The sequence below is a fragment of the Lagenorhynchus albirostris genome, chromosome 9, assembly GCF_949774975.1.
Source record: "Lagenorhynchus albirostris chromosome 9, mLagAlb1.1, whole genome shotgun sequence".
Taxonomy (NCBI): domain Eukaryota; kingdom Metazoa; phylum Chordata; class Mammalia; order Artiodactyla; family Delphinidae; genus Lagenorhynchus; species Lagenorhynchus albirostris.
The window spans coordinates 8,830,243-8,841,191 of NC_083103.1; positions in this window are offsets into that span (position 1 = coordinate 8,830,243).

Genomic DNA, 10,949 nt, shown 5'->3' on the forward strand with positions numbered 1-10,949 from the left:
CCCTTCAAATTTTGACATTTTGGGACTTCCCCGGTGGCACAGTGGTTAAGAATCTGCCTGCCAATGCAGGTGACATGGGTTCGAGCCCTAGTCCGGGAAGATCCCACATGCTGTGGAGCAACTAAGCCCGTGCACCACAACTACTGAGCCTGCACTCTAGAGCCCGTGAGCCACAACTACTGATACTGCGTGCCACAACTACTGAAGCCCGCGCGCCTAGCGCCCCGGCTCCGCAACAAGAGAAGCCACCGTAATGAGAAGCCCGCGAACCGCAACAAAGAGTAGCCCCCGCTCGCCGCAACTGGAGAAAGCCCGTGCGCAGCAACAAAGACCCGATGCAGCCAAAACTAAATAAATAAATTTTTTTTCAAGTTTGACATTTTGTTCATCGTAGATTTTTTTTGCATTAATTTTGATTCTTTTAAATATTACGTTAAAATATTACATATTTTGATGACTGAGTTTTTTGGCACCCCTGAGACTTTGCACCTGACGGGAGTCCAGCCCTGCCCTGCACACACCACCTTCCTTGGCTGCCCACTGCTCAGGAGGCATTCAGGGACATTCATGATCTGGCCCCTGCCAAGGTCTCTGGGTTCTTCTCTCTGCCCACTGCCCCAAGCCCTAGCCCTTTGTATGATCTCATTATCATCTTTATCTTGCAGAAACTTGATGTTTTGTTTACTATTAACAGGCATAGGTAACAGTAGTGCAAAGTCATCTAGTAAGGAAAGTGCTTGGCATGTTCTGGGAATAACAAGGCCCACGTGGTTGGAGCAGAGTAGCAAGGAAGCAGTGGAAGGAAATTAGATCAAGGAGGGAGAAGAAGCTGATCACACAGGGGCCTTGCAAGTACTTACAAGGCCTGGAGCTTTACTCTGAAAAAGATAAGTTGATAGAGCATCTCAAATGGTGGAGGGATATGATTTGACTTATATGTCAAAGGGAACCTTCTGAATGTTACCTTGAGGACAGACTGTACAATGAGTCAGGATAGAAGCAGGAAGACCAGTGTGGAGGCAGTTATCCAGGTGAGAGATGACCCTGGCCGAGACCACAGTGGCTGCACCCTGGATATATTTAAGGAAGAGACAACAGGATTTTCTAATGAATTAGATTCAGGATGTGAGAGAAAGAGTAAAGTCAAGAATGACTGCAAGGTTTGAGGCCTGAGCTACTGGAAGGAGACGGTTGCCATCTACTGAGATAAGCAAGGCTGAAGATAGAGCAGTTTTGGGTTAGGGATGAGTCATGTCTGAGATGATTCTAGATATCCAAGTGGAGCTGGCAGGCAGCAATAATGACAGCGATAACAATAATCATAGCTCCAGCCATAGTACTAATCGGAGGCAGGCACGCTTCCAATGCTTTACATGTCTTAACTCATTTAATCCTCATAACAACCCTGTGATGTTGAGCTATTATTATCCCCATTTTACAGATGAGGAAATATTGGATATACGAGTCTGGTGTTCAGAGGAGAGGCTGGGCTGGAGACATGAATGTGTAAGCTATCAATGTGTGGGTGGCATAAGTCGCCTGTGAAGTGGGTGTGAAGGTCCAAGGACTGAGCCCAGATACTCCAAAGTTTAGGCAGTGGGAGGATGAGGAAAATCAGCAAAGGAGTTTGAGGAACAACAGCCAGGGACGTAGCAGGAGAAAAAATGGGGGGGTGTCCTTAGAGGCTCTGTACAGAAAATATTTCTAGAAGGAAGAAGTGATGAAGAAAGAGAAAGCACTATGGAAAGCGCAAATGGAGATCTCAATACAAGGAGACAATTTGGGGTTAGTCACTAGCCACTGAGTGGTTACATAGCCCACCACAGGTCACAGGGCGTCAGCTCCCACATCTGGAAAACGGATCTTTACACCGCTGACTGGCCCTTATCCCCAGTCCCATCCCAGGGCCACCTGCTGAGCTAGGCTTACCACCCTCATCCCTCTGCACTGACCTTCCCACCATCCCCCCACCCCTTGCCACTTGCCTCACTAGAATGTTCTAGATCATAATCTATATTTTTGCCTCCAAGGTGTTCCCTCATCTTGAACCAGGCTCATGATGGGGCGAGGAGGGTAATTACTTTAAATACCTGTGGGTTCACCTCCCATCCTGCCTCCCCTCTGGGCCCTGGCTCTCCTTTGACCCTGGCTCGGGCCCAAAGACTCAAGAGATGCAGCTAGGGAGAGAGAAGGTGCTGCCTCAACTTCAACTGCCTAGAACCCAACATCTCAGACGTGGCTTCAGAGGGGAAGGCTGGGAGCCATGGGTGGGAAGTGGGACGAGGGCCGGGAGCTGAGGTTCAAGGTGCAGGGGTCTGGGGCTGGGAACCAGGAGACTTGGGGCCAGAGGCCTCATAGGGGGCTGGGGAATAAGGTCTCTTGACTGAGGAGTAGAGGCTGGAGGCTGGGTGTGGGAAACTTGAGGCTGGGGCATGGGATTGGGAACCAGAGAAACACAACCTGGGGCTATGGGAAGCCATCACATTGAACCCTGCCAGGAGGGCCCAGACAGCACCCCTCAGGCCTCTGGGGACCAGAAAAGATGAGAGAAGGGGCAGCTGGATGGAGTTTGAGCTCTCCAGGGCTGAGCCAGGGAAAGTCACAGAAGGCCACGCACAAAGGACACACTAAGGTGAGCAGAGCAAGGGCCCAGAGATGGAAGTGTCCAGGAAAGCCTGGGGCAAGGAGACAAGTCCTCAAAGGGGCAGGAGTCCAGGGGGCTGAAAGATGGAGGGAATGCCTAAAATGATCACATACTGGACCTGGAGGGTTTCTAGATAAGCTAGTCCAGAGTGAGTCAAGTATGTTCCTCAGATGCCAGCCCTAAAATATGCTCTACAGAAAACTGGTTCTGTGGTGAAGTCAGTTTGGAAAACTGCATGTTCTCTCTGCCTCTCAGAGATTTTTAGTGTACATTTGCCATTTAAAGGTTCTGATAGGCTCCTACAGTAAAGAAAGCCTAATGAATTTTCCATTTTATCATGGAAGTCTTTTTTCTTATAACTTACACCTACTAATGTCCTGCAACATAGATTTTGAGGAACAGTAGACTAGCCTCCCATTTTACTTCCAGGAAACCAAAGCTCAGAGGAGGAGAGTAATGTGCCCAGGGTTTCATGACCAGGAGAGGCAGAGCTGAGTAAAACCCCAGGTGTCCCATTTTCAAAGAACATCAGAGCTAGGAAAGTCCTCTGGGACCATCTAGTGCATCTAGTCCTTCTTTGCCTTTGCCCTCGGTTCCATTTATGGATGGGTAGACTGAGGCTGGGAGAGGGGCCATGACTATTTCTCTCCCACAAGGTCTAGACTGGGCCCCCAACTTGACTCAGGCTGGTGCCCTGACAACTCTGGAACCAGATCATCCTCCCCAGCCAGGCCTACACTCACCCCACTACGGCCAGCTCCCACTGACCATCCCTCGACCTTTCTTCACCTTTTTTCCTGTTCTTAGGAAGTTCATGGACTCTGGTCTGTCCTGGTACCTTTCTCAGGATCATTTTATCTCCTCAGCTCATTCACCAACCCCACGGCTTCTGGGTCCTGGTTTCTCCTGTTCCCTCCCCAGTGTTGAACACAGTGCTGGGCATAGATTCCAGACTGTTCCCTCAGGATGGGGCTGCATTATCAATCTGGAGGAAGTAGGATATGTTATAGGCTGCGCTGTGTGGTTTTTAAACAGGAACTGCTGGTTGACAGCTCTGGAGGCCTATCCCTGGAATGTAGGGCAAGGGAGCAAAAGATCCCCAGGAGGAGGGCTGAACTGGAGTGGGCTTTTATTCCTGTCTTCCCCCCACCCCAGGCGGTTTGCAGAGTCAGCCCACTGGCTGTTGGCGGCAGGAAAGCTAGAGCAGGCTGAGCGTGTGCTCAAGGAAAAGGTTCACATCCCTGGGAGAAAAACATAGAGATAAATACTCACCCCAGAAGTGAGGCAGCTTGAGGCCCAAGCAAGGCTGCTTCCCACCATCGAAAACCCAGACCCAGCCCGGCTTCCTACCTCCCTCCCTGCACTGCCGCCATTTTCTGTTGGGAGGTCTCCCTTCAGGCAAGGGCTTCCTTCTTCTGATATGCACCCAAGCCCTCCCTTTCTGAGTCTCTGGTCCTCTGTGGGAAGGAGAAGAAGGGCAAGAAGGGTGGGGAAGTTTGGTCCCCCACCGCTGAGGGCTGTGTGCTCCCTACCCCTGCTGGCTGGGCACATCCCCTTCTCCACCTCCCCAGGGGACTCCAGCTTCAAGCAAACCACCGATGTGCCTGAGGGAAAGGCAGCTCCAGCCAGCAGGCCCCTCCCCCACCCTGGCCTCAGCCCTGGAGCTACGGGCCCTAACTCGATTGTGCACCGTTAATCACAGCGTGTGCCTGTGCCGGCCGGTGGGGTGGAGTAAACAGGCGGCCTCCGAGGTCCACTCAAACTCATCAATCCCTGCCTTGGTCGGGCCTCCTTTGGCGCTGGGGCTGGCAGGAGATGCCAAGGGGCAGGGAAGGAGGGCCATGGAACCAGGGTCGTGTTAGACCCTGGCAGAAAGTCTGGTTGCCCCACAGTCCAGGGATATGGGTGAGGAGGAAAGGAGAGATGTGGGTACACTGACATTGACATTTGGGGGATCTGTAGGATAGGGGCAAAAGCAATGATCGGGAATCAACTGCCTAGCTCTGGGACTTAGTAGCCATTCGACCTTGACAGATTACAGAAACACTCAGTGCCTCAGTTTCCTCATCTATAAAATGGGGATAATAATTCTACCTACTTCCTCGGGTTGCTATGAAAATTAAATTAGTGAAAACAGGTACAACACTGAGAACGGTGCCCACACACAGTTGGGGCTATGTGTTTGTTAAATAAATGGGACAAGAGAATGAATGACTGGGAGAGACACCGGCTTAGCAAGTTCCGGCAATCCTCCTCTGCCTTATAAATGGCCTAAAGAGTTCTCATCTAGTTAAACTGCAAAACCTGCAAACTCTGGTGGAGTCAGGAGGGCAGAATGAGTTAACCTAACCTCTCTGGGCCTCAGTTTTCTGTCGAATGGAGATCATAACTGCGCCTATAGCACGGAGTTGTTAGGAGGATTAAATGAGAAAGTTCATGAAAGCATTTACGAATGCGATAGCCAGTAGCGAGCGCTCCAAGGAAGGGCAGCCAGCTCTTGTTTCTTCCTAGAGCTGGATCTGCACCATCCTTTACCCACCCCTGCCAAAGAAAGGCCCGCACTGTAGGCCATGAAGGATGAATGTGTACTATCACTTCTCTCCCTGCGAAGGAAAATGGGCGCTGGGCACCAGGCACACGCCAGCCCTGGCACCCCGGCCTCTCGCTGCCCCGTTCCCGGGCACAGAGCTGGGCGGGCCGCTAGGGGGCGCTGCGGGAGGTGCGGAGCGCAGTGGGTACCGCTGGAGCGTCCCGGGCAGCCTGCACTGAGGAGGGGAGGACCCCGAGCCGAGCCTGGGTGGTCCGCGATGCGGCAGGCGGGAAGGGTGAGAGGCAGCCCCCTGCCCACCGACGGACGTGCTGCGCCCGCGCGGGGGCTAGGCTGTCGCCGAGAGGTTGGTGGGAGAGTGAGCCGGCGTAGGCTCCACTCGCCTGGCTCCGTCCCACTCCTCGCCTTCGTGGGCTTCGAGCTTCGGTCTCCGCCTCGGTGGGGAACTCGAAGACAAAGCGTACACGCCCACGGGAGTCGGAGGGAGGGGTGTTACCAGGAAAAGAAGCAAATTTAGCTGTGTCGGGGGCAGGGGACCCCGAAATCGGTCTGCCTCCCCCGGTCACTCCCTGGGCGCGCGGACTCAGCTACAGAGCGTTTGGGAGAAGCCTTGGGCATCCGGACCTCAGGGCCGGGATCCCGCCTGAAGTTTCCGCCCAAAGCTCCATACGATTTCTCTCCAGCAGCTTCATGTCGTCCTAATGCTGGGCCGGGGCCCCCATACCATGTGGCGGGAGACATGGGTGCCCAATGTCCACTGACCAAGCATAGCAAAGTCGACTCTGTTAATCAGATTTTTCGAGCTGTTTTTGGCCATAGAGATTTGAGCGAGAGGCACGGGCCTCCACAGTGCGAGGAAGAGTGCGCCTTTCCTCCATCCGGGCCGCACATCCACAGTGCGTCCAACTCCTAGGCGGCAGCAAGTGACCTGGACTCCGAGGTCCTGTCCTCATAGGCAGGACAAAGAATGCTAACCGGCGCCCTGTGGGAACACAGTTCCGCCCCGCGGCCCAGTCCGGCCGGGATCCAGAGCTTCGTCCAGGATGCTTTGCCTCGGTTCTCAGCGATCACCACCACCGTCCGACCCCGGGCGTCCTGTTAACTCAGCCCCACCCGCCAAAATGACTAGGCAGCGCCTCGCAGATTCAGGCGGCGCGAGGAGCCCCTCTCCGGGCCGCCCGAACCCATCCTTTCTTCGGACGCTGACCTCGAGGCTTCGGGGCTGGTGGAGCGGGGCTCTTGAGGGCTCTCCACGTGCCCCGAGGCTCCCAGCACAGAGCCAGGCCGGGGAGGTGAAGCGCCCGAGAGGTGAAGGGGAGATTGTTTCTAAGAGGCTTAACTTCGGAACTAGACTCGGAAAACCCCGATTTCCTGTCCAAGATGATGCCTTTGTTGTGGCCACTTTCGCCCCGGCCTTCGGGCAGCAGGGACTGCGGGGGTCCCTTTCTAGGCCTGCTCTATCCGCAGCCCCGCCCTGGATTTTAGTTTCTCCTTTTAAATCTGGGAATTAGTCCCTCCCGGAATCCCCGCCGTCGGGAAGGTGAGACCGAGGGGGTAATGAGACTGGGGGCCTAAAGCAATGGGGGCTGGGAGGTGGGGGACGGGATGGGGGCGGATCAAGGAAGGGTGCCCTGAGGACAACGGGCTGCCTCCCTCCTGGGGTCGGAATGGAGGTCACTTCCCACCGCGGGTGAGACCACCAACCCAGGCCTGTTCCAGAGGGCACTGAGGACCAACCAGCTCAGCTTCCTAGGTCTGGTGGGGGTCAAGAGGATAGCCCACTGCCGCCTCCTTCTCCCAGAACAGAGGAAGCAGCTCTGAGAAGCGGCAAGTTTATCTGGGTTTGAGGTCCTAAGGTGAGTTCAAGCCGAGGGTGAGGGTTAAACTGAGGGGCTGCGAGCGCGCAGCATGAGCGCGCTCACTTCCTTTCCCCACCCCCGCGCGGCATTCAGACGGGATCCCCGACCTTTTAAAAATGCTGTCACAGGTTTCTGGCATCCCTGAAACTGCAGCCTCCACGCTCCCACCCCGACCCCAGTCCCAGGATGCCCCCAGGCACACTGACCGCACCCCACACGAAACCCCCGGGGGATGCGCGCCGCTTATACATCTACTCATCTGTAAAATGGGAATAATAATAGAACCTCCCTCAGAGAGCTGTTGTGAGAAACAAACTAGTTAATGAATTAGGAGCCCTTAGCAGCGCCTGGCACGTAGTAAGTGCTCAATACGAGTTATAAATAACGATGATAATGGTTGTCACTTGTAGCAAACGCCAGTGCCAAGTTTAACCTGCAACCGATGATCAAACAGGGCTGTCAGGAAAGTAGTTCTAGTGCCGTCGCTGATGAAACAGTCGTAGAGAGGGGCACCGACTTGCTCTGCGCGGTTCCACTGGCAAGAGGCAAACCTGGATTCGCACCCAAGGCAGCTTCTCTCTTCGCCCACGTGAGGAAGCTGAGAGAGGTGCCCAGCCACGCGGGGCGACCCCGTGTTCCCTCGGTGGCCTGGAGGAGTGACCCCTCCGCCCAGCGACCAAAAACAGCAGCCGACAGGAGCCGATGCCCAGGGGTCCTGTACCGACCGGGGTCCCACGCGGCCGGAGAGAGAAGAGAACTGGCTGGGGTCAGGCCGGGCCGCGCGAGGGCGGCTGGGGGGCGCGCGGGGGCGCGGCTGGACCCCCACGTGCGCCGCCTGCCGCTGCTTAGCCGAGCCCTTTGTCGGGAGCAGCCGCGTTCGTGCAGCACTCGGTGGCTTAAAATAAAGACAATGTTCCCAGCCTCCCTGCGGCTAAATCCGGCGCGGGTGCGGGGGCGGTGAGAGAGCCGGGTGGGAGAGCTTCTCCCGGCCCTACCTCCCTTCTCCCTTCCTGCCTCAGTTTCCCCATCTGGTAAGGGGACCTAGCCAAGCCTGGGCCTAGAACAGCCATACAATCGGGGTTGGGGCGGGGGGCATCAACCCCCTGCCTCCGCGGCTGCACGGACTTAAGGCGCAAAAACCTCTTGGAACAAGAGGGGCGCTCAGGAGGAGGCAAGGGAAAGCTGGACACCCTCCTCTCCCGCCTACAAAATAAGTGTTTTTATTTCTAAAGGGACGTGTGCAGAGGCGGTGGGAGAAGAGAAGGGAGACCAAGGAGACTGGGGGGAGGGGGCAAGGAGAGAGCCTGATTCAGACTCGGAAATGGATGTTGAGCGTGGAGGCCTAACACCCACACACTCAGCCACGTGTACGCGCACAAGTACACGCAGCCCCACCGCGCGCACAAGCCGCAGCCGCAAACCGAGCACAACCCAGCAGGGGCAGCGGGAGTCCGCGGCCACGGGCAGGGACTGGTGGAGCTCTGACCCGCCCCTGACCCGCCAGCTGACTCCGGGGTGGGAGGGGTTGCTCAGATTCCTCTCCAAGCGGCAGCATCTCCTGGACTTCGGAAGGGAGGGGTACTGGGCGCTTGCTCTTGCCTCAGCTGGCTTCGAGAAGCAGAGATGCCCCCACATGTACCTGCCACGTGTGCCCACCACTGGCATGATGGCTGCTGGCCACGCCCCAGGGACTCCAGTTTCTGCTCCACCGGCCTCCCTTGGCAACCGGGCTCCAGCCTGAGGAAGCCCCAGGTTACCCTCAGGCATCAGGATTGAGAGGGGGTGCTGGGTGGCGGAAAGGGCAGGGGGCAAGCGGTGGGGCAGGTCCCAACCGCCTGACCCACTCCAGAGCCGCGGGCTCAGAGCCCGGGACCTGAGTGCAGACACTTGCCAACCACGTTTTAAACACGCCCCTCTGCTCTTCGGTTTTCTCACCTACATCGTGGGGATGACAGTTGACCCTGGTCCTTCCCACCTTCCATCCCAGGGCTTCAGCATGGCCCAGTGAAGCAAAGGCCCAGCAGCCCAGCGGCAGCCTCCCCATGTCTGCTCCACGGTCAGCTCCCCAGGAGGTCTCAAGGGCCAGGTGAGGGTGGGGCAGGACCCAGGTCTCTATAGCTAAAGGCCCCCAGGGGTTCTATCTCTGAGGAAACTCAACACAGAAATCCAGACCGGCCTGGGGGAGAGGGGTGCTGGCCAAGCAGTTGGGCTAAGGGATGTGGAGAGGAAGGGCAGGCTCATCACTTCCCAGGTGCACACCTGTGAGCCCCGAGTGGGAGTCAGGGGAGACGGAGTTTGACAAGCTGGGAGGAGAGCTGTCTGTCTGCCTGTCTGTCTTCCAAGTGGAAGCTGGGGGTGGAACAGGCAGGGTGGTAGAGGCTGCCTCCCTTGTCAGAATTAGCAAGTCCCACAGTTGGGCAACACTCAGACACACACCGAATACAGACACACACACGTCCCGGCTCCAGACCCACAGGGCGACACCTGCATTTACACCGGCTGCGTGATGACATGCGACTCAGGGACACACATGTGCGGGGCACTCAGCAACGCGTGGAGCAGGCATACGGCCCCCCACTCGTCCCCGCAAACCAGACACCCGTGTGCCCTCACACCCAGCTGTGTGGCAGGGACAGAAAACAGCGCACCGCCCAGCATGCGGGCTCATCCGTTCGGCCCCGGGCGGGTGAGCCAGCCCTCTGGGTCTGTTCCAAGTTGGAGCCTCTCACGTGAGGCCCAATGTGTCATTTCCAAACAGAAGGAATCTAGCTCCTTCGCAGTAGGGAGGAAGAGCAGGGTGTGGGGCTGGGCGGGCGGGCGCGTGGGCATGTGCAGGGGGCAGGGCGTATGTGGAGGGAAACAGGCATGCGAATGCCGGGGTGTGTATGGTGGGGCATGGTGCACGCGGGTTGGGGTCTCTAAGGTTGGGTGGGGGAAGGAGCCCGGGAAACAGTATGCCTTTGTGAGGGTGTACGTGTGTGTGTGTGTGTGTGTGTGCGCGTGTGCGTGCGCCGCCGAGTCTGTGTGCATTGGGTGTGGGTGTTTGTCTCCCTGTATCTGCCTTCTCTCCCGTTCTGGACTTTTAGCCTTCCTGGGCTCATCTTCCTCATGCCCTACACCCTCCCTCTCAGGACTCGAATTTGGTGCCCTAGTGGAGAAGGGGGCCACGCTCCAGGACCCAGTCCAACCCCAGACGCTGCCTGAGGCTTCCCTCCAGCTCCCCCTCCCTTCCTTTCCTCTCTTTTCTCCCTCCCTCTCTTTCTCTTCCTCCCTCCCCCCCCCAGGCTGGCGTGCCAGGGGGTGGGACATGCCAATCACTAGCTGTGCTTCTCCGGCTGCCAGCACAGGGCACAGCTCCCCCCAGGAGCCAGGTGTTTGGGTCCCTGGAGACACCGTCGGCCCCCGGAGAGCCAGTGGAACTGAGGAACCTTCAGACCTCTCTCCAGCCCCATGGTGAGTACATTTGGGAGGGGCTCCACCGAGGTGGGGGCAGGAGAAGCAGGGTCCTTGAGCAACGCAGGGACCAGAACCAGAAGGAAACGGGGATGGACCCCAGACAGACGAGGGGGCCAGGGAGGGCTCTAGAGGCCAAGGGGCCTCTGTAGCTTTGCACACTGGCTGCTCCAAGTACCCCATCTCCTGGCTTCGAGTGGATACACCTAATGTTTTTCTGGGATTCAGCTGGGAAAGGAGATGGAAACCCCCTTAGGAAACTGGACCTGGAGCCCAGAAGGGATTAGGTTGCCACATAGCAGGCAGAGTCCCCAAATCCCAGGGACAGAGTGGGGAGGGCAGGGGGCCAGGGGGTAGCCCTTGCCACCAGGATCCTGTGGGAAGTTGACCCCCCCAAAACTGGGGTGCCAGTCCCAGAACCTCCTCCTCTCCTCCCTCAGGGAAC